Here is a 24,133-nt window from a genome sequence, read left to right on the forward strand (position 1 = left end):
CAGTAGAAGTGTTTCTCACTGCCACGACCCACCCACCAGGTGTAGAGGGTCCCATCTGTGGAGAAAGAAAAAGACACAAACAACAAAAAAAATATGTTTGCTGCAGGAAAAAGACAGAGGACCTGTAAGATGAATTAAGTTCAATATGAACATGGAATATTTTTCTTGGCCTTATTAAGCCTAAACTCTGTTTACATATTGTGGCGTGAAAGCAGAATATGTTAACGGCCCAGGAAACTGGCAAAAAGCGTTTGACAGTTGCAAAAAAAGGCTAAAGCTCAAAGCATCACTGGCCAATCATTATGAAATAAGTTGAGCTGACAAAATTTAAGAGGCTTTTGTTTGCCATTGCCAAAGAGAATGAATTGGTCAGCAGGAGCTGCTGGTATAAACGTCATACCCAAACGCTTACGTTGCCTTGACAACACTAAAATCCCACTCGAAATGCAGGCCTCAGTTATGTCCCTATGTTTTTCACTTTATCACTTATAGAAGTACAGCAGAATAAAAACACAGACTTTCTGAGGTAATTAGTTGAGTTACTAAACTGTCCAAACACCTTCTCATTACAGGTGATTAATTGTTAAATCATTACCTGTTAGAGGCTTTTGTCGCATTAATGTGATTTATATTGACAGCAAGCAGCTGGATGGTGAATTATATTAATTTACTCCACATCTTTTATGCAGCTGGATGGTAAAAGCCTTTGAGACTGACAGGCACACTCTATAAGGGACTGTGTCCACAGACGTTTTTTTTGATCTGGCAGTGACCGAAAACAAACACGAAACCAATGGAGTCCTGCATTTTTTTATTGTATGTTGCAGCTGTTTTCTGTCACTTCACTCACAGCGCTCTCAGTTGAAAATAATTCAACTTCTCAAACAGCGCAGTGCTCGCCTATGTAATTTCTCCCTCACCAACCAAACATGACGAAGAAGGGGCATGGCCTCCGATACCAGCTTTTTCAACAATAATGGCGGAAGAGATGCTAGTCTGAATCGTCTTTTTGAGGGTAAAATCTCCAAGATTAGAGCTGCCAGGACACTTTCATATACATTATTTCCATGTTTTCTTGGAGATATTCCCATGAATAATGACCTAGGGAAACAGAAGTTAACTTTTGTATCCTAGCAACAATGACCGCCAGTGGGAAGATTTTGAATCTGAGGTTGTGGGAGATGCCAGGGCAGAAAACGCTGTATGTGGACACAGGCCCCAACACACTCAGAGCTGCATTTACATTTATGTTGAACATTAGAATGTATGAATCTCTGCTCTGATGCACTAAAGAAGTGTTGAGGCACCTCTTTGTGTGCCTATGATTGTGTGTATTAAAGAATATGAGGTGAAGGATCCCTGCTTTTCAATAACAAATGTAATATTGTTCGCTCTGCCTGGATAATGTATTCTGGCTTGAGACAGTAACAAGGAGGAGAGATAGGTGGAAATACTTTAGTACCTGGAAATAAATCACGATAACAGCAAGAGAGGATGAAACAATATTACGTTTCCCTCTTTATTCTGGGAAAATAAGCTGCATTGTCAATATCACTTTGTCAAATTACATCAAACAATGAAATCTCCTGAGCCAGATTTCTTCACAGCAGGGGATTGAAGAAGACTTTGATGTAGCCAAATTGCATTGAGAAGTAATATATATTGTATTATTTATTTTAAACTCCAGGAAGAAGCTGTGGATGTGTCTGGGTGTATTAAATATATTCTCCGCCTGTGTGTGTTCGTTGGGCCTTCTTGACCTGTGGGGTTTATTGTCCTCATAAAGAGAATTAGCCTCTACTCTCTCCAGGCTGCTGTTCAGACAAGTTACTGTCAATAGGATTAACACATCCTCCTCTGGAGACTTCACAATCCTCTCTCTTTGTGTGGACACATTTCTGTGTATTTTTACACAAGTAAGAAGTTGGAGGTAAAGACCTTCAGAGATCAGTCAGTGAGGGTCCAAGATAAGCCACCAGCCTCCTGATAGGCCATCCATCCTGCCCCTTAAACCAAATACTGAGTCTCCTGTCATTGCTCTTGACACTAATGTGTGGTCACTATTCTCAGCGTTTTCTACTATTCAGTGGCATCTTGATCTTACAGAACAGTGATGTAACACAAGTCATCACCAGGACAATTTAATTGCTACTTGGGCAAAGTATCCCCGCTTGATCAAGTGGCAGTATCTAAAATCCACAAACTAACAAGGCAAAATGCCTGCAAACATGGATGTTGGTGATGTTAAATTTCCTCCAAAAATATTCAGATTTTGGGGTGTTTAAATGTTTCCCAACTATTAGAAAAAAACATTCAGCATGTCACACATGCACTGAACTCCTGAAAATGTCAAACGTTAGCCAAATGAGCTGCAGGAGAATACATTATTCTGCAAGTGCTCTGACCCTGACTTTAAATAGACTTTTTATCAGCCTACAATGTATGCAAGATGTACGAGTGGACAGAGTGGTATGATTGACAGTCCTGGTCATTTCCCTAAATTGCCTGAATTTCCTGTGAAGAGTTTTTTAAAGTAGTTATCAAACAGGCAGAAATGAATATGTCTTTTTGTGTTATGAATTGTCCCCATTTAACAAGTGTATAAATGTATTGCGTATTGTGTTAGTCCTCTTAATGGACAGACTCTATCTGAAGCACAGTATGGGAAGTAAATTGTAAAAAAAAAAATAAGCACCTGTATGCACAAACAAATCCTTTAAACCTCCATTCATGTGAAGCAGGGAGGAGGTTAAAGAGAAGCGGGACCGAAATGAGTTCACTGTAGCCTGCAGTGCACATACAATGTCAGATGAGACATCTTGTTGTCTACGTCAGAACGCACAGCAGAAAGGCCGGGGAAGGATAATGAGATATTTCAACTTGAGAGCACCCATATATCCACCTCCCTGTCAGCTTTGAGGGTGGGCCCGTCATGTTATGCTCTAGTAAATTCACTCTGCATATCTCTGCACCCATCTACAACTCTTCACAGATCATCGCCGAGTGTATCCGGCCATTAAATGAAAAACTCAGAAAGAAGAGCTGGAGGGAGGGAGAGAAAATTAATATAAATGGTTGCACCCCTAATTGGCTTGTCTGCTTGATAAAGGACACAATAACCTGACGCTGCAGCAAGTACCCCCATCCCTTACTCTCAAATATTAACTAGAGCTGGCATGTGCACACACACACACACGCACACACACACACAAGCATTAGCACAAACTAAGCAGATAATTTACACACACACACACACACACACACACACACACACACACACACACACACACACACACACACACACACACACACACACACACTGTAACTGTCAAAAGTATAGGCTGAAGACCATAAACAACCATAATCATCATTAGCACAGCGTTATCTCCACCAGTAGTATGTCTGTATGTCTGTGTGTTTATGACCAGTCAGATCTTGTGCTGAATGCCCCCCAGGTCAACGCCCAAGGACGGATTTGTCTTCAGAAAAATGGCTTCTGACAAGATAAGCTCTTTTTTAACTCTGCTTTTTCACTCCCATCATCCCTGCATATCCGTCAGGGTTGTGATATGGACGAGGATACAGTGAACAAAACTATTACAGTTTTTTCCAATTGCTAACACACTAAAATGACATGCATAGCACAATTATTTAAACTGACACACAGAGAGCAAAACCTCTTCTCAAGTCTCCAAAAGTCTAAACACTTTGTCTGCTTTACACACATTTTGCAATTCAAAATGGCACTTTTTAAATGCACTGAACACGGTTCTCTACATAAGACACAACAATCTGACATAAAGTCACATGTTTGCCATTTCAAAACACTGCTATTCAAAATGAAACTACATGAGCTAACTGGCCAATGTATGTGCCACCTGGCCAAACACCTCAATGGTTAATTGTTATCACTTCAATCAGGAAGTAAGCACCATGAAAAGACCAAAAGTGAGCACCTTTTTTCACAACAACAATGGAAGACGTTGCAGAGAGAGGAAGAGGAAGAGGGAGGGTGAGAATGAGAGGGGGAGGAAGAGTGAGAGGTAGGGGTAGAGCTGGTAGAGGAGTTCATGGCCAAAGAAGAAAACAACTTTCAAATGAAATCAGTTAGTTGATCATATCATCAACCATGGGCTGACAATGCGAGAGGCTGGACAGAGAGTGCAGCCCAACTTGAGCCGTTTTACTGTACTGGTATATGTTGCACTGACTTGTTTGGTGAAAAATAAAAAAAATAAATGTTTCAACAGCGTGTGTGTATCTGCAAATATTTCTGTGCATGTGAACAATCTGAAGAATTTTCTACAATTCCAACTATTTTAGTATTATGGCAAAGCATACTAAAGATGAGAGTGCTTTTCATTATGCCCAACAGTGTGTAGTTGGTTAGACAAAAATCTGGTGATATGAATGAAGTGTGTGCCATTTGGTGCAAACGTTTGATTTTGATAATGCTATATGTAGTTTTGGTTGCAGTGCTTCATTTTGCAGGATATATGAGGTATTTTGCAGTTTGGGTGTGTGGTTTTGTGAATTGTGTTAAGTATTTTGATAAAACCAGCCTAGTTTGCAAAATTTTTTTTACCAATTGGAAAAAAACTGTAATTACAGAGGAGGAGGAGTGGGACGTAAACAACTCCACCGAGGGCAAAGAGGCAGAGAAAAGGGGGATATGAGAGAGGACTGCTTCGAACGATGAGCACACAAAAAAAAAATGCAGTAGGGGAAAAAAAGCCAGGCCTGTCAGATACAGAAGACAAAAAGAAAGAAAAGACACAAAAGTTCAAGAAATGACATATCAGGTGGAAGAGATGACAAATTGGTCGTGACAGAAATATTTTCAGGTGGGAGGAAAATCAAAGTCTTTGGGACGAGAGAACTGTAGCAGTCATGTGAATTTGATCAGCCCTGATGAGAAGATTCATTGGTAACGGTTAATTGTCACTATGGTTACCTTCACTCTGGTTATTAGCTTCTACTTAATGGAAATAGTGTGCTCTAACAAATAGGAAAATGCACACATTCATAGAGCAATACATTGAGATTTTACAGAGGAACTCAACTTCATCAAGGGTATCATAAAGACAGGTTCTCATCTGCTCATTTAAGTTAATTTGTAGTCTTTATGCACACAACACAGACTGTAAAAATATGAAGTTTGAAGTTTTTATTTTATTATTGCATGCGCTTACATGACACCATGAGTTAAAACATTCCAGAATCAGATCAGGATATTCATTGTCACAAAACAAAAAGAGAAAACAAAAAACAAGACAAACTTATCTTGGAAAATATCTTGTCTTCTTTTCCAAGCTTTTGAGACAAAATCAGCTTAAAGACATCAAACTTAAACAGCCATTCCAGTTTTTTTGCACATCTGCCCAAGCCAATATTTCAGGTTCTTGACGAGAAATAACAATTCTCTTAAATCATCATATTTTGTACAGTGCAAAATAAAATGGGACTTCGTCCAACTCACACATGATACAAATGTATCTAGTTACCGGGATGTCATACTCGATATTATGCAAACAAAATCACAGCCATACACTCTTTAAGTGTTAAAATGTTCTTTTGGGAATAAATATAAATCTTAAAGAAGACACACGAGAACATGTTCAACACTCTGCTGGACTGTTTGCTGTTTGGTAAACACAAACTGAAGAGGGTTAGCATCATGTGTAGCTCAAAGATGAAGCATATTACAGAGCAGTAAGTGACACAGAAACTTTGTTAAAGTGGTTTGTACCATATCGCTCCGTTCAGTAGATTGTTGAAATTGTGTTCTCTGTGTGATGAAATGCTGCTTGTTTTTTTAAGTCTGCAGAGATTCACAGATGCTTTTAAACATCGAAAAAAAAACATAAAACGTGTAAATGACTTTCATGTTGTTATGACTCAAAACATGTCTCTCGGGTGCATCCACTCACAAAGCAGCGTTTGCAGGTTTTGGGCTCACTTTTACTCATAAAGAGGATGTACCGCCTGTGTGCTATGTTCATCATTACACCACTTTGTTTGTCAGAAACATGATGGATTTTAAGGCTTTTATCCTTTTTTCTTGAATTCTGAGTTCCTCTTTTATTCTCTCTTTACTTTCATGGTCCTGCTGTGCTGCTACACAAACAACTGCTGCTCTGTTTCAACTTCCTTTTATGTGTGGCATGATCAAACGCTACACCCATGAAGTCACATCCTGAAATAAAATGTACATAAGTGAAGAGGTAAGACTCAAAATGTCTGTGGTCTTCAAGGGGAAACCTCTGGAGCTGCAAATCAAGCCAATCCAGAAGTGCCAAAAGTTGCAGTTCATTGAGTGGCCACTGGGAGCTACATCCAAAACTGAGTGAATATAGGCCACATAAAGAAATTCAAAACTCTTAAAATTTTACCAAAGCTCAAAGTCTTATCATGCTTGCTTTTTTCAGCTGTTTTTTTTTTTTTTTTTTTACAGTTTATGGTTGTCTACTTCCTGCCTGTATTTATGCATCTGACCTCTGCTTCATTCATGTTAATACTGATTTAAACACTTAGAGCTTGTACGTAGCCTTGACAGTCTGTGCCGTAAGTCTGAGTGAGACTTTAAATGTTGTTTCCCTGAAAGTCTTGATGTCTGTACATAGTGATTCTAGTTGCTTGTGAAGTGAATCTGAGAATTCATCACTGAATCTGTCTTGACAATTTCTTGCTTCTTCACGTTACAGTCTAAGATTTAGAGCCAGAGTTTTGGGGAGTAAAGGTTGAGTGCGCTTTAGATGGTGCATGCACTTCAGATCTATCTTGTCTTTGAGGGAGGGGGTCTTGAGGAGAACATAAAACAACCTCTGACACTCCTCTCTCATCCAGTCTGTTACAGTCTCTTTCCCTGCTATCCTGCTCTTTGTTGTTGTTCTTTGCAGGTGAAGAGGTCGACCTCACAGGGCCAGACACTACCACGCCGGGCTTCAACATTCTCTATCTTATTCTACCTCTCCTTCACACTCTCTGTTTCCAGCTTTCTCTACTTTCCCCTTGGTATTCCCCTCTACCCATCTCTCCATCCTATTTCCTCTCTTTCCCTCAGTGTCCTGCTGTCTCCATCTTAGCTTGAGTTATCACTTTCTGTAAAGGTTGACTTCAAATATGCCTGCATTTCTCTTCTCTCTCTGCCATTTTTTTTTTTGCTTCTCCTGCTTCGTCGGGGGCACCACTATCGGAGATGCAGTGATTTTATTGGCTTTTATGATTTCACCTGTTTTATTTGTCTTGTTTTGACTGCTTTGAGTCCCTTGTTTTATTTATGTTAAAAACTGTGTAATGTTAGTTTGGAAAATGCTCTATAAAAAAAAGTATTATAATTTTAACAGCCAAAGAGAAATCAAAAATGGCACTGTACAATTTTGAAGAGGAGAGACCTGAGCAGATCCAGATTTATTGAAGAACAGCCGACTGACTGGGCCTGTTGGGTTTAGTGAAGGAGCAGAAGTGTGAAACTTACATCAATCCTTGCAGAAAAGATATGACTTGTAGTTTACAAAGCTAAAGTATCTCTAAAGTGTGATACAAGAAGAATATAAAGGCATGGAAACTTCTAAGTAACAACTCCTCTTTATAAATTAGAAAGAATAAATTATGAGTCACACTTTTATCAACGTCATGAAGTGTGACAAATGAATTAAAGATAAACAATAAAGAGTTATACTTTGAAAAAAAACAATATGTTGCCCTCAGAAAAAAAAACTCACACTTTTTAGAGTGGTAAAATAATCAAATATACTCTTTAAAGAATGTAGCTCTCGCTGCTTGCTTTGTCAAGCTATTACTTTAAAGGTCATGTTCAAATGAGATAAAAACTTTAAGTTTTGCAACAAATTGCCTATTTATTTCCAGAAGTTCAGCATTTTAATGTATTATAATATCATCTGTCAATCACTCTCTAATAACCTGTCCATGAAGTCTGGGAACATGATGACCACATTAGTAATGAGGACGAGGCTGACAGGTGAGGTCTGCACCTGCTTTCTGGATCTCATTACTGAGCCTTAATGAGGTCCTGTGTTCCATAATTAGGAAACTTTACGGTTCTCTATCCTGACTCACTGTTTGGTTTCTGTGTTGGCTGGGGGGGGCAGCGATGGTGTTTTGGTTTGCTTTGACAGCAGGAATGTACAAACAGTCTGAGAGATCTGTGGAGATCTAATTGGAAGTGTCAGTATAAGAAGTTCTAGAGGAGTTTGCATGAGCGCACGTACAGAACTGGATGATAATGAGATGAAGAAGAGTAAATTTGGGTCTCAGGGTTGAAAAGTTGGAAACACAGTTGGAGGTGTTTGAATGTGAGCACATATGTGTATTTTCCCTTTTTCTTATGGACTATATTTAATGTGTTTTTAATCTTGACTTGACCAAAACCAACTATGTGTCTTTAATGAGAAAGGTGAATTAAAAATAATGAGTCTATCAACAATTGCATGCAGTCCCTTGCACAGTGTGTAAATTGTAAAAAAAAAACAAGTTCCTAACATTTGGTGCCAAAATTTTAGACAGCTTACCTGCAACATTTGATCATTCAAAACAGGCAGCTACCCAACATCTGGTGCTTTGGACTTTTATTTTTGTTGCTGTGGTATCAAACGGATGGCAAAGACTGGGTGTGTCTGCATTACCCTATCAGTCGCTCCAGTGTTTACTGTAAGAAGCAGCACACTTTTTTGATGAAAAAATAGGTATTACGGATTACAGTACCTGTAAGTGAAGAAACACAAACATAATATTTTAGGACTAATATAAAACTCCACTCTTTAAAGAACAATGAAAACATATCAAGCTGTCAGATTGTGATTCCTAATGGAAGTAGGACTCAGTAAGAGCTGTCACGACTGCAGTGCATAAACTTGTTAGTGCCTGGCAGTTCAGCTGTAACCTCACACATCCATGCTGCTGATGTTTAACTACTCTCTCTTCCTATTTTCTCAATATCCAGTCTGTCTTTTTGTGTCTGCGCCCCCACACTAGATTTCTTTGTGTATCTATAACAAACCATCTGTCACAACAATTCTGAGGATGAAACATTTCCGGCTCCTTGTCTCGTTGCATGTGTTGTGTCTTTTTATTATTTTCACAATCCATGGATTTATTGTCTATTTCAGCTGCTTATGAAGCAGACTAAAATAAGTATAAATTCATCTTCATGACCTACAAAAGCAAACAAGACCATCAGTGAGATGTTTGACTATTTCTATAAAGTCATTTTAATGTCTGAAAACGCTGCTGCAGGATGGGTGTCAGACAAATTGATGCTGTTTTAGAAACTGCCTACTATACTAGTAGTACGTACTGATTTGGCCAAAATGCAGTATGCAGTATGCAGTATGCAGTAAGCAGTAAGCGGTATGCAGTGTGAGAACAAATGCAAAATCAGCTAGTTTCCGAAAAATCTACGGTATGCATCAGACCAGTCTCTCTTGCATACTGTTTCCCACAATGCAAAGTGTCAGATCAGAGATCGAAAGGCTGGACAGAAACAGGGGAAATAATCATGATGAGACCAAACCACACAAACATACCACCAATTATCTTTTTTTGATTCTAAAAATCATGAAAATAAATCACTTGTCAGCTTTTTTTCAGACTATGCTACACAGTAGCGGCATTTGTCGTCGGTTGTTTGCTTCAGAAATCCAAGACCGGAAAGCAACTTAGCCTGGCCAGGCACAGTGCATAGTGCAAAATAACCAGCGACCTACTTGTGTTGGACGCATATGGAGAATGCAGTCAATATATACTGCAGCAGGCGGTTTCAGAAAACAGACATGGAATGAAATACTCTACTTACACAGGCACAGGACAAAATCAAACAAGGGGTCAAATAAAATTGACAGGACTCACGCTTCTCACTTATTGTAGGCAGTCATGACTCAGAGAGACCTTTACACAGGATATACTTGATTTCTGCTTTATTTATCTGTAAAATGTTGCACATTCTTCTTTTAAAGTTGAGCTTGTGGCCTCATCTGTTACATGATTTAATAGATATAATATAAATATATTTTGTGCATAAAACCTTTACAATGTATCTTCCTGCTTGCTTCAACACAGTGTTTCAACAGCAACAGTCGTTAAACATATGAAGTAGTTTGCTACAGAGTTTTAACCTCTGACGAATGTAAGATTGCAAAGTATGAACATAACTTTATCAAATCATTGTAGTGTGAAGGTAGAGATTATGAAAAGGCATGCATGATACAGCACTTTCCCTGTGCCAACATTCTGAACCTCAGTGAAGCGATGGACCTCCTTCACTCTCCAATCATGGTTTTATGATATTAGCAGTTATGTGACAGCCTCAGTGTGGGATGCTCTTCAGCCTGCTGCTGGATTACAGCAATGCATCAAGGTGCTCACAGCAAAATGAAAATGTAATTGTGTGAACACTTGAGGGAAATATAAGAGGAGCAGCCAGGAATAATCGCTTGTTGGAACATGAGCAGTGGCTGCTAACAGGGAGTTCTCCCGGAGCTTTTTCACTTTCCCAGATGTCAAAGCTGTCATAATACCTGGAAGTCATTATCAGGGATGTGATTCCCAGAGAAATTATGGCTGATGAGTGAATGGCCGTGTTCATCATCGTAGAGAAGACTCCTTGGAGGTGTGGAAGCAACCTTGTCAGGGCAATATCGCCTCCTGATTGAATCAAGTCACACGTCCATGAACACATCATGAACACCACAGAATTATTACAGTCACGAGCAGGACACTTTGGCATTTAGCTGACAGTGATAGAGTTTAATACTTTTGGCGCTGCAGATGGTTATTATGTTACTGAATGTGACACGAGTCTATTTGTTAAATTAATTAGGAGAAGTGGATTCACTTGTACGCTCCACCTATTGTCTTACTTCTTCTTCATGCAGGTAGAATCAGATGGTGGTTAGCAGAGGGCTAAAGAAAGTGTCCTGAAGTATACATTTTTCAATCAATCAACATCTGTAAAGTGCCAAGTCATAACATTTTTTATCATGAAACACTTCACAAAAAGCAGGTAAAGGACTTACTCATTGTTATGTGTACAAAATAAAAATGGGGAAATGGAAGGGTGGGGGGGGATAGTCCCAAATGATAAAATGTATAATTTTTTATTCTAATTTTAGTAATCAACTAAAGAACAAACTGCATGTATATGTAAAAATACCATTTATATCCAAGAAAGAAACATTTTCCAAGGTTTCCAATACCTTGCCCCCATAATTTCTAAAATAAGATATGACTCACTTTGTGTTACAGACGGCTTCAAGGGAAAAGGATTCTTGAGATGAAGCACGGGGCCTTGGGGGTGACAACCAGGGCGTGATTGTCTGCTCTGCCAGCCTCCTCTCCTCTGAAAACTCTACAGAAACTCAACCCCACCCAGCCATCCACAGCTAACCAGCTGAGGGAGAGAGAAAAATCGGGCAGTATTTCAAATCTCTGCTTTTTACAATTCATCACCTCCCTCCAACGGCAATCTGTGCAGCTAAGCTATCGCTCCCAGGAAGAAGAAGTGGGATTCTTCCATCAAACTGTCTAGAACAAGACGCTATTCAACACAACTTCTATCATTCCTGCAGAAAGGACTTGAAATAGATCTGATGGCATTAAGAACACGCTTTGCTGTCACGCACGTAAAAAAAAATCATACCATTTTCAAGTTAATGATCTGTAAAATCTGTAAATGTTTCGAGTTCAGCTGAGAAGTCATGCAGATAGCGGTGATTATTTAATTTAAAGCATTGAAAAGCGTCCAACAGGCTCATTATGACAGCATGTTTCCACACTATTTTTAAATATCATAGTGTAAGGATACACGTCTGATGCACCTCTGATGACCAGAATACACGCCACAATGTTTATGAACTGATTTATAGCTTAATTATGCATGTGTGAGGTTAATGTGACAAATAATTTTTGAAAGGCTGAGAAACAGCAAAACGATTCACCACCATAATCAATAACGTTTATGACTGTAGGCGTCTGTTGATTTTTGAGAAGGAGACATGTTCCTCCTCAATTAGTAAAATCCCATATATAAACATAATTTTGTTGTGAATAAAGACTCAGAAGGCCAATTAGCGGTAATTTTAATTTCTAGAAGACGGTGTTGAGAGGCAGAGATTGCACAGATTTATCAAATTTGTTTGAATGATGTGGCAGATCTTTGCAGTGCCAAATAAGAAATGTGTCCGAGTACTCATGACAACATCTCAAACTGTATTTTTGTTTTCTTTACATAGTGTAGTCTGAAATATCTGCTGAGATATATTTGAACAAGGACCATCTGATGTGCTCTCTGGATTGGATAGCGTTGGATGGAATTAAGACGACGAAGGCAAAAGTTTGATGTTGACAAGCGTGACACAACATTTCGAGACAAAGCGAGTCAGAACAACAAAGCAAAAAAATCCACTTTTGGGGTATGCAATATGGCAAAAATATCATAATAATTTTTTTTTTCATATCATGATCACAACAGCAATTTTTCACAAGTCTTTTTTTTGGGGTCTTTTTCTTTTTTTCCGTTTTTGCCTTTATTTGATAAGACAGCTGAAGTGAGGCAGGAAATGTTGGGAGGAGAGAGAGTGGGGGGATGACTGGCAGCAAAGACCCAAGGTCGGATTTGAACCCACGACCACTGCGACTTCTTAGAGCCGCAGAGGTAGAAGGCTAAATGACAGATGATACACTGATTTGAACACTGCAGGATGGCCCAAGGCAAGTTGGGAGCCACAGATAAGTATCCTTAGACAGTAGCACAGTCACTGTGAGTGCATACTCAAGTAGATTAACTCTGAGGGACTCGTATATCAGGCATGCACAAATGCTGCCTTACCTGTGCCGCTCAGGTACATTTCCTGACCTTTTTTCTTATTATTCATAAATTGCCACATGCACCTGAGCAAGAGAGAGAGAGGTCCGCTGTCCATACCAACCTTTAGCTCTGGAAACTTGCAGTGAAGCTAAAGGGGAATCCACAGAGACGAGGTGAACGTATGTCCTTATATCCTGTGTCACCTGAAGGCCACATCATCGTGCATCATGTACTTTGCAGGATGTGGCCATTAAAACTTCCCCCTGCTTACGTCCCATCTACATTTTCAGATCACACAGAGGCGGCTCCGTATCCTGCTGTGAGTCTAATCTCAGTTTACAGCCCACTGCATGGCACGAGTCTTGCAATGCAACCTGAAAATGGATTATGATAATTCCATAACTGCCATGAAAGCAGAAGGAGTCATGCAGAAACATCAGTCACCTCACTTTAACCTCCTGCAGAGGAGCACAGCGGGAGACGTCATGAAAGATCCACTGACACAAACTTCTGAACAACCCTTCATGTTCCTCTTCTCTCCTTGTTATTTATCTTCTGCATTTTATATAACATTTATTTTATAGCCCTCCTTTTCCTTCATTCCAAGTCCTTGTTTTTCATCTCACTCCTTCTGTTGTCATAAACAGTCTACACATCACCTTTTTGAAATGGTTAAAAGCTTTATGACAACATTAAGTCCTGTTGTGGCGCCTATTGTTAGACCACAATGTTGCTGACAAAATACAGCACATAAAAAAACTCCCGGCTTCACATTAAGGCAGAACGGATGCAGAGCGACACGGCATCTCAGAGTCTCAAGCTGTAATAATTCTCAGTGTTGTGATGGGATGCTATTTTCCACTCCAAAGGGCACAAAAAACCACCATGTACCAAACAAAACACTCTCTCAGTGAGCAAGTTCAAGGTCCTTATCCCAATAAAAAACTGTGAGGGAAGAAATAACCTCAACACTGTTGTCACAGCAAAGTGATAGGCTGTTTGTACAAAGTCAACAGCAAAGCAATGTCAGGGACAATGAAGTGTTTCTAAAGAGAAGCAGAAACATGTGAAATGAATTAAATCGTATTAAAATCTATTGTAAAGGTCAATGTCACTATTACTCACTATTATAAACAAACAAATGGAATACTAAAAACCTCTAAAATGAGAAACCTTAAGAATCATACTTTTATACCAGAAGGCAAACAAGAGAATTTCCCAAAAGGTCAAGTGTCTCTGCAGCTGCTGGATTTATTGTTAAAAAACAAGTTTGTAATTGAAGTGATAACTTGATTATTCAGGGACCACATAAAGAGATGAGGTCACTGCAGGAGACCTTTTTAATTTATGAGAAAGAAAACATTTTTGCCGGTTAAATCCCTCTGAATTGCTCACTTTGAGTTGTCTTCTATTTTCTTGTTGAACACATTGATGGTTATGAGCTCAGCACCTCTGTGGTCTGACCCGGGGTTGATCCTCAATGGAACTCATTTGGACTTCAGGCGCTTAGCAGTCTGATTGGATTCACAGTTTATAAACTGAGCTGCTTTTCTCAGGGTTGACACGTACCTATGTGAGCAAAGGAGCGCTAATAAATTCCAACATCAAACTCCCTGCTCCTGTAATTGGATGGGATTAGTCTGGGCTGAGAGAGAAGCAGACCTAAACACGGCTGAGCCACAGATGCAATTTGCATAATTTAAAACCGCGGGGGTTTGAAACAAGTGTTTGAAAAAAAGAAAAACAAACAGGAGGGATTTATTTAGGATGAGTTCAGGTGATCAATGAGACACAGATAATTCAGTGTCATGTTCAGTGAGATTTGATTGTGCTCATTTATATTCCAGGGAAGAAAGTGTTGATATCATGAAAGAAACAACATCCTAGGAATTGGAAAATAAAGGATCCTGTGAAACAGGAATGAGTGGTTTGAGTGTGTCTCTGAAAAAGATGATAAGGTAGATACACAGAGAAGACAGAGTACACAGAGTACTCGAGTACTATTTTATCTTTTAGCATTTAGGCAGATAAAGGATTCTGGTATTATAAAAATGTAGATACGCAGATAAAGCTTAATTTATTATTGTAGATTCAACAAAAAAAAAACTAATTTTACTAAAATGCATAACGACAAATACATGAAGAAGAACAGAGTTTAATAGGTTTGAAAATAGTATTGTATTTTTCAAACATCACATGATGTTTTTTTGAAAACACAGGCCTCTGAGTGTTCATATAGAAGTTTTGCTTGACCTAAGCTGTCCTTCAGATGTATCCCTCACAGAGTGCTCAAGCTCAGCTCTAAAAATTCAAGGTGTATAAAAGACTCAGCCTGATCTTCTGAAACCACCTCTTCAACCGACACTTGAACATAAACCCATCCATCCATTATCTTTACTGCTTTTCCTGTTTCGGGAGGGCGCGGTGGGCTTTTGCCAGTCAACACAGACAACCAGCCATGCTCACATTAACACCTACGGGCAAATTTAGAGTCTTCAATTGACCTAACGAGCATGTCTTTGGACTGTGGGAGCAAGAGGTAAACAGCATGAAAACCTAAATTAAAGATGGCTCCCACCTCTAATTGATCAATGGTTATCTGACATAGACCACTAAGCAACATCGTGATCCATCACACTGTGTTTCACTGGACCCTCCTCGACCCCCTACTGCATGTTGATTACCCGCTCTCATCTTCACCTCCACCCTTCAAGCTGCCTGTCTGACCCGGCTCCATCCTTCCCTTCCTCTATACTCAGTGTGCCACCCTCCCTCGATCCCATCTACTGTATTTGTGCTCCATTTCACTCTCTCCCTCTCTTGCTCCCCTCTCTCTTAGAATGTTTATCTGCGCTCCAGTCATCCCGGCAGCAGAGAGGAGAGACAGAGAGCTCTCTCTCCCCCTGAGCTGGTGACCCTTGTGACCCTGCTCGGCTACACAGCTGGAAAATTAAAGACTTGTGGGGGCGAGAAGGTTCAGTGTGTCTGTATGTTTGTGTGTGATAGAGTGAAAGAACAATCCCACCTCTTTCTTTCTCCTCTCATTCATTTTAATTGCCAAAAGTGTTTTTTCTTCATAAAGCCAACCCTGAGGTGCATGCATGTCTAAAGTGAATGTGTGTGGTTCTTGGAAAAAAAGGAGGAAAATAACAGAACATGCTTTGGACAATGACAGGAAGCTTGTTATTCTCAAAGCAAAAAAAACCCAAAACAGAGCACTGTGAGAAATACAATGCACACACACAAATAAATTTGTTTTTAGACTGAATACTATTCTTACAAAAAAAGAGGAAACACAGCACCAAGCCTTCTTCCCTTCTCTATCACATCAAACCTCTAGAAACTGCACTAAACCTGATCACAACATCTACCTAACAGATCTAATCTAAGGCAAACCTTACACAACTCAACCGTCCCACAAGCCAGACTCACTTATCCAAACCACACTGACAAAAACTCGACTCGGCTTTACTCAAGAACATGACGGCCAATGGGGGGACTAAGGTCAATGAACTCCAATGCAAATGAATGTTATCCAAGTTAATCTACTCAGAGTGAGCTGAGCCAGGACACAACTCATTCTCGAGGTCAGCTTCAGCACTGTCATCTGTCGTTGTAGAGACAGGGTGAAGCACACAGCTCACACATACAGATGGGAGACAGCTGAAAAGGAATCATTATGTTGTGTCACAACAAGCCACCAGAGAAGCTTTAAAGATGCTCTGTATTGATTTTTAAAGTCTATGGGACTCATCTGGTGGGGTGAGAAAACAATTTCTTGATTTGATTGTATTGATTAAATAATGGTAAATTAATCTCAATATACAGATGCTGTGATTCTGTGGACTAAGGACCAGATTTGATCAGAAGGGCATTTGAGTTTAATTGGCTAAGAGCGTTTTTCACAGACAATATGCAAAAAAAAACAGTCCCAAATGTTTATCTCTAAAAACAGATATCTGCATTCAAGTGCAGATAATAAATTCATCAAAAATCCTGATGTTCATACCAACTCACACAAGTCCCACAGAGGAAGAATGGAAGAGTGTGATTCATTTCTCATCAAATCCTGACGGTGTGACAGAAAGAACATCCTGCCTGTCTCGATGTGCTTGTTTTAAAGTCTGCGGTGAATAAAGATGCCATCCTCAGCTCTCACCTGGAGTGTTGAGCAGTCTGGACATGCGACAGCTGTAGGCGATTTGCTGCTCACAGCTTCCTGCACTGGTGGTGATGGCTGTCATCTGGAAACAAGCACACAGATGTGTTTTTTTTTATTTTTGTAAAACCAGTCAATCTACAGTATATAACCAATAAATTGAAAGATGTATTCTGTCTAATCTAAAATGTAAGTCTTACAATAAGAGACACAATAATCTCAGTGCATTCAGCCTACCAGTGTGTGTGTGTGTGTATGTGTGTGTGTGTGTGTTTGTGTGTGTGTGTGTGTGTTACCTGGTCCATGGAGGTGCTGTAGTTCACCTGTAGGACGGTCCGTCTCTCTCTACTGGAGCCAGTCACTGTGGTTTTTGGGGACAGGTTGTTCATCACTGTTATCCACTTTCCTCAGCACACACACACAGACACAGACACAGAAAATTCACTCAGATCATGGTATAGAAACACTCATACACACATAAACGTGCAGATTAGCTGTCATGGCGGTGAAGTTCTTTCTGTGTGATCCAGGTAACAGCTCAGACTTCAGGGTTTAATCGACACTGTCTGTGCTGATATAACATGAACCAGTCACTCAGACATCTGTTCATTCACACTGTCACAACCGTGTGTGTGTGTGTGTGTGTGTGTGTGTGTGTGTGTGTGTGTGTGTGTGTGTGTGTGTGTGTGTGATTGTGTGTGTGAGGACGACACACTCTCTCTTCACATTTGTGAGGAGTGTGTGACTAAGGGGCCAGCCAGCAGAGTGCAGTGACATGTCATTAAACGTCTCGCCTTTGCTCTGCCTGCGTGCTCTGATGCTCCACATTATCTAGTTATCCACACTTTGTGTTAAATATGTGTGTGTGTGTGTGTGTGTGTGTGTGTGTGTGTGTGTGTGTGTGTGTGTGTGTGATAGAAGTGTCTCTTTGTGTCAGGTTTGGAGCACTCTTTTGCATTACTGGTCCCTTTCATTTGTGATTATGGTACGTGTGTGTGTGTGCCTACAGTATGTGTGTCTCTTTAGTGGCTGCATTAAATGTCAGATGCTGAAACTATGTTGCCATGGAAACCCCAGGTATTGTAGTTTAAGAGTGCTGTTGTCCAAGGTTAAGGACAAGGAGGGCTGGAGTTTCTTTCTTCACAGGTCACTGAGTCTAGAAAGAGTGGTACTCACACACACACACACACACACACACACACACACACACAGATGTATCAAAAACAAAAGGCACACAGAGACAGAAAAGCCATTCTCTTCTCACCCACACACACCTGTCATGTTGCAATTGACTTAAAAAGGGCTGACTGGTCCGCTGCCGTCAGGGGAGCTGTATGCCTCCTGAAATCTCTTCTGGGCGATATGTGTCTGACAATGCTTTCCATGTGCACAAAGGGTGAATGTACACTTCTTACTTTAAAGCTGCTTAACTTGTTATTTCAGGTGCTGCACCATTATTAAAACAATTTTTCATTAATGTACTAAATTCCAAAACCACAACTTATGGTTGTTAGATAAATGACCAGATGAAGATGAATGAACTGAAAACTGAACAGAATAATTAGATCAGAAACAGACGCATGCTTTTGTTCAAACATCAAAGCAAAAGAGCAGAGGAAGACGACCATAAATAACCAAAAACGTATTCTGTAAAAACAGCCTTCTGTAGAAGCAGACATCATCCTTGACGAGGAACAACAAACCTGTCCGCTGCTCGTTATTGTCACTTTTTGAAGCAGTGAACCTTCATCAGCCCTTTTGTTTTAAAGCGTATCCACAAGGCCTGTTAGCCTTTATATTGCTATATATTTATAGTGCTAAGGCTGCAATAGATATAGGACATTAAGGCTTTACTATATACAGGACCTTTATGAGATACAAGAGTCAATGGCCCATCCAGAAGTAGGACCTTGACTGAAATGGGGACAAGGCTAGGACAAAACTGTACGTGTAATGGTGTGTGTGGGAGAGTAAAAGTCCATGGATATATCGTAGGTGTGTATTCTACATGAACAAATCCGTGGACATGCTTTGTTTACATCCATTTACAGTAAACATGTGTGCACATCTGCAGGTGTTATTACAGGACACATGCATAGTAAGACAAAGGAGATGAGCGCCTGTGGTTTAATCAGAGCCACAGACTCACTCATAAAACACCGTCTCTCAATGACATCTCCATCAGCTTGACGCTATAAGCTGTCACACTCTCCAGCATACCTGTTAGCCTCGAGGCCAATGCATCACAAAGGCTTATTACAGAGGGCATTGTGTGCGTTTATGTGCCTGAATGACACGTCAGCCAGTAAAGAGTCAAAGTAAAATGTGTGCTCCAGTGTGTGTCTTTGTGTTGGACTCATCCCTCTCTACCTTTAAAATTCTCATTTTCTGTCCCCAAAAATCCCCCTGTCATCACTGCCATCTGCCTCTCCTCCTGCATCACCTGCATGCTGTCTTTCCAGAGAAGAGGGGAGAACAGAGAGAGGAAGAGTGAAATGGAAAAGAAGAAGATTACGCTTGTGAATGCTAAAAAAAAAAAAAAAATGCAGCAGTCCTGACCTCTTGGCAGAACAAACTGAGCAATGCGAGGATTGATTGATGAATGGATGGAAAACAAAGACACATCTGCACCTTTGAATGGTTCATTTAACTTAAAAGCAAACAAACAAACTCCTAGATGACTCAGTTGATGAGTAACATTATCACCTTATCACATTAAACATTTATTTTTTTACCGTCCTCTTTAGCAATTTCCATTAACTTCCGATCCTTAAGTTCTTTTTTTGTTGTGATTTCAGTGTTTTCTTTGAAAATAAAAGCAGGTTTCTATCCAAACAGGAAGTAAAATATCCTTAGCTTTCGACGATACAAACATACAAAATAAAGGTTTAAAAAAACATTTGAAATGCAAAATAATGGAATTTGAGACAAGATTAAAATTGCAATGTATCAATAAACAATTGGATATTAGCATTTGATATCAATTGAAAAAAGTGATTATTGGACAGCTCTAGTTTAGACTTAAGAATTGTAATTGATGGGAAATGACCACATGACTGATACCCTTTTACTGAATTTACAAATTAACTTTTACAACCAAAAGTTATTCAAAGTTGTCCCAACTTTTATACAAAAGTTATTTGATGCATATTTCTCATATTTCAGAACCACATTCATCTTCATGTACTCATCATTTAAGCAAATCAAATAATTCCTGGAATATGGGAGACATCTCTGGATGAGTTTTTACGGGACACCCTGCAGCAGAACAGTTTCAAAGCTAACCACATTTGAGCAGTTTTTGTGTGTGATTAAGTTCACACTACATGCACTTCCCCTTATAGTAGCATGGTTTAGCTGTTGTCTATTTTATTGGCAGTATCGGTGTGTTTTTTTGCCTAGTGTGTCTGGTTCAATGTGTGGTCAACGCTCAACAACTGCTGCCAATGAAAACAGCAGATTGATGCCCTGAAGCCATGAGATCTGAAACAGATGGCTACGTGGAAGACTTCATTATAAACAACCTGAAGCTTTGTTCTGTATATAAAAGAACATGGATTGAGAGTTTTGTGCTACTGTTATCGTGTCACGCTGACAGATGAGTCGCATTATCGTAGAAAGTGCAGATGGATATCTGTTAGAGAGTTTTTGGACAGCTTAATGTGTTCGGCCTCTCTGACTCATCAAGCTGTGATCAGAGAGAGGAGCTGAGGGCGAGCCACAGGCTAAACTATCTTTTCAACTCTCTATATTAATCTGTAACCTCTGCGTTGAAATGGAAATACAATAATTAGATCCTAAATGTGATGTGGTGTAGTGCTCTGAATAAATTCAGCATATTCTGCACAAGTTTAAAGTTCAATGTGCAATTCAACAAGCTACTGGAAACATGCATTTTCTTCAGAAAAGGGAACCGCAAGTCAGATCGTCTGGATTTAGCCCCTTGTATCTGTACTTTTTTTGTACCTATCTTTTATCTGTCTCCCTCTCTCCAGTGTCACTCTTTGTCTGTCTGCCTCTGTCTTCTTGAATGGGTATATACATTACACATTTCCTCTCCTCCCAGCCACAATTAATCCAACCTCAGTTTAGCAAAATCAGTGAATGAACAATTGAGGGATACTGAGAGGGAAAGAGAGAAGAATGGAGGGAAGAAACCAGAACAAATAAGGAGGAAACTGAGGAAGAGAAAATAACTGTAACTTTGATTTCATAACTTGAGAGGGAAAGAGGCCTGATGGAGCAATCAGAGACCAGACTATCTCTCACAGTTACTGTAATGTCATACTGGTGACAGCACACACACACAGATACACACAAAGTCACACATGGCCACTTAGTTACAGACCATCTCCCAAAAGACGGACGGCAATGTCTGTTATCATTAAGCTGGTGTCTTTTTAATGTACACTGATTGTGGCTTCGGTGTGTGTATATACGTCTCTGTGTGTGTGTGTGAAAGTGTTACCCTGTGTATGGGAGTGTGCATGTGGTGGTCTATTTGTGTCTGTGCTGTTGCTAAGTGAGTAACTTCCTCTGCTCTGGCCACTGGGATATTGTTTTTTAGTGAGATAAATTATTTGTAATTTCACTGCCACACACTTGTCAAAAGTTGTTTATATTGGGTATATTTTCGGACACTGTCCCATTCTACCTCCATAATCACACTCTGCTGTGAACGATGTGAGCGATGATAGCGGTACTGTTGGATGTGAGGGATGGGCGGAGGTGATTTAAGTTACGTAGATGGAAATAAGCGGGCCGAGTGACATTATTGATGTGAGCTCTGAAGGATAGTGTGCTGTCGAGGAGGACACCCAGACTCTAAACCTGAGGGGAGGGAGAAACTGAGGAGTGATCAACAGGGAGAGAAAAACTGTCAGGTTTTGAAATTGTGGATTTGGTGCCGATTAGGAGAACCTCGGTTTGTCATGCTATTTCTTTCTTATGAAAAACAATTTTCAAAAGACAAACAAGGATGATAAGTGAGACTTTTGGTAAGAAGAAGAAACTGAAAATCTGAAGGAATATTTTATTGATTCTGAAAAAAATAATCTTTGATGCTTAAATATGTTTATAGTCTGAATTGTATGTGTAATAAATGAATTAACTTAATGAACTATTGCTTTTTTATAGGCTCCTTCTATGATCTTTATTAGTTAATCATCTGTATTATGTGTAATTTACATCATGCAAAGCTTGCTAGTATGCAGGAAGAGGAAAGTAGTCTGTTCTCTACTTTCCCACTTAAATGTATAAGGAGATATGTTTTAATGTAATGCTGTGGCCTTATTCATGAAGCCTCCTAAATACTAAAAGTTGCTCCTAGTGACAACTTCTAAGAATTTCCCCTTAAAGTTAAGACTAGATCATTGTAATGATTCAACTAATTCACAAAGCGTCTTAGCCCTTAAGAGTCCATCTTAGACTTTTGTCAGTGCAAAGTGAGACATGCATGTTGAGTTCCTGGTTACCTCCACAGGTACATCCAATATCTAATAAATGCTGATATAACTCTCATCATGTCTACATTTGAATAATTATCACACGTGTTAATTTCATAGTGTTCATAATAACATAATGTCTGACTCGATTCTATGATAGGGCCCTATGGATTTCACTGTCTGTCTATGTCCATTATCACTACAGAGCACTTCTCTCCATTATTTGGATCAACCAATCACAGCTTCTGAAAAAGATGTGTCATACATAGCAACGGGGTCAACTATGCCTCCTCCCTTCCATGCTCAGAGTCGCTCTGAGAATGTTCCTATATCACTCCTAAGCCAATAATCCTCTGTAGGATTTTTTTAAGTGAAGTTAGGAGGTCTCTGAGAGGATTCTCAGAATGTTTGTGAATATGGGCCCTGATGTTTAACTTTCTATATCTGAATGTTCTGACTGGTGCACCACAAACATAACACAGTCAGACGTTTGATGTGAGTCCCTAAAAATAAAAACAAATTTAATTTTAATTCATATTAAAAGTATAACCTGAAGCACCTAGTCCTCCAGTCTGGTTTCTACTTTATAACATGTTCATGCAGAAGAAGCTCTAAGTGCAATGAAACGCCCGTGTGAAAAGTTTTGTCACTGTATGGTTCATGACCACTTCTCTGGTTAAAGAGAAGTGGTTTAAAGTGAACTGATGATGCTTTGTAAGAAGTTTGATAAGAAATGTAAGTACAAAGGAGAAGTTGTTCATGTCTTTACATTTTCTTAAATTTACTGAGAAGTCTAATGTATGTTGTATTCAATATTCTAATAAATTATACACTCATATTAAAACATGAAACCAATAAAATAAACAACCTCAACATTGGGCCAAAGCTTGGGGTGTCCAGTTCCTCAGATGGTAGAGCACGTACCATTTAAAGTCCTCATCACAGTGAGTGGACCAGGTTCAGTTCTGGTCCCTTTGCTGTTATTCTCTCTCTACCACAACTTAACTGTCCATCTTACACTGCACCTATCCAAAAAAAGAAAATAGTTTTAACAAAAAAAACATCAGAAGCAAACTTCCTCATTGACACAGAAGGGAGGATAAAGACGTTGATGTTTTTGTGTCTGAACATGACATTGTGTAGGACTGTGCTGGTTTCTTTTTATTAGCTTCAATGTTGTTTCCTTTGTATGGAAAGCTTTCAATGTTCTAAACAGAAATAAAGATGAATGAAAAGAGACATTTGAGATGATGAAAATACAAAAATGACTTTTCCAGTTTTTGTGTTTTGAGGGTTTGAATCCAAATCTGTTTTCCATATGTAATAAAAAGATTAGTGAGTACCAGTTTACTATTTGTCTTTTAATTGCCTCCTTTGTTTGTTAGTTCATCATCTGTAAACAGTCTCTGGTTATTTTGCCTCATTAAAAGTTTATGAGACAGGGCGTCGGTGTCCTAGTGGTTACTTTCCGTGGCCCATGTACGGAGGTTATAGTCCTCCTTCAAGCGGGCGGCCTGTGGCTCTTTTCCTGCTGTACTGCTTCACTGACAAAGTAGATAAGGTACACATTAAGACTGTAAAAAATGAGTGATGTTGTTCACATAAAATGTTGCACCAAATAGCATTAACATCAAAACAAAATATGACATTAAAAGTGACTGTGAGCATGTTCCAGTTTGTTTTAAGTTTTGTGCGCCCTGTGGAAAA

Source organism: Labrus mixtus, chromosome 19 (genome assembly GCF_963584025.1).
Source record: "Labrus mixtus chromosome 19, fLabMix1.1, whole genome shotgun sequence".
Taxonomy (NCBI): Eukaryota; Metazoa; Chordata; class Actinopteri; order Labriformes; family Labridae; genus Labrus; species Labrus mixtus.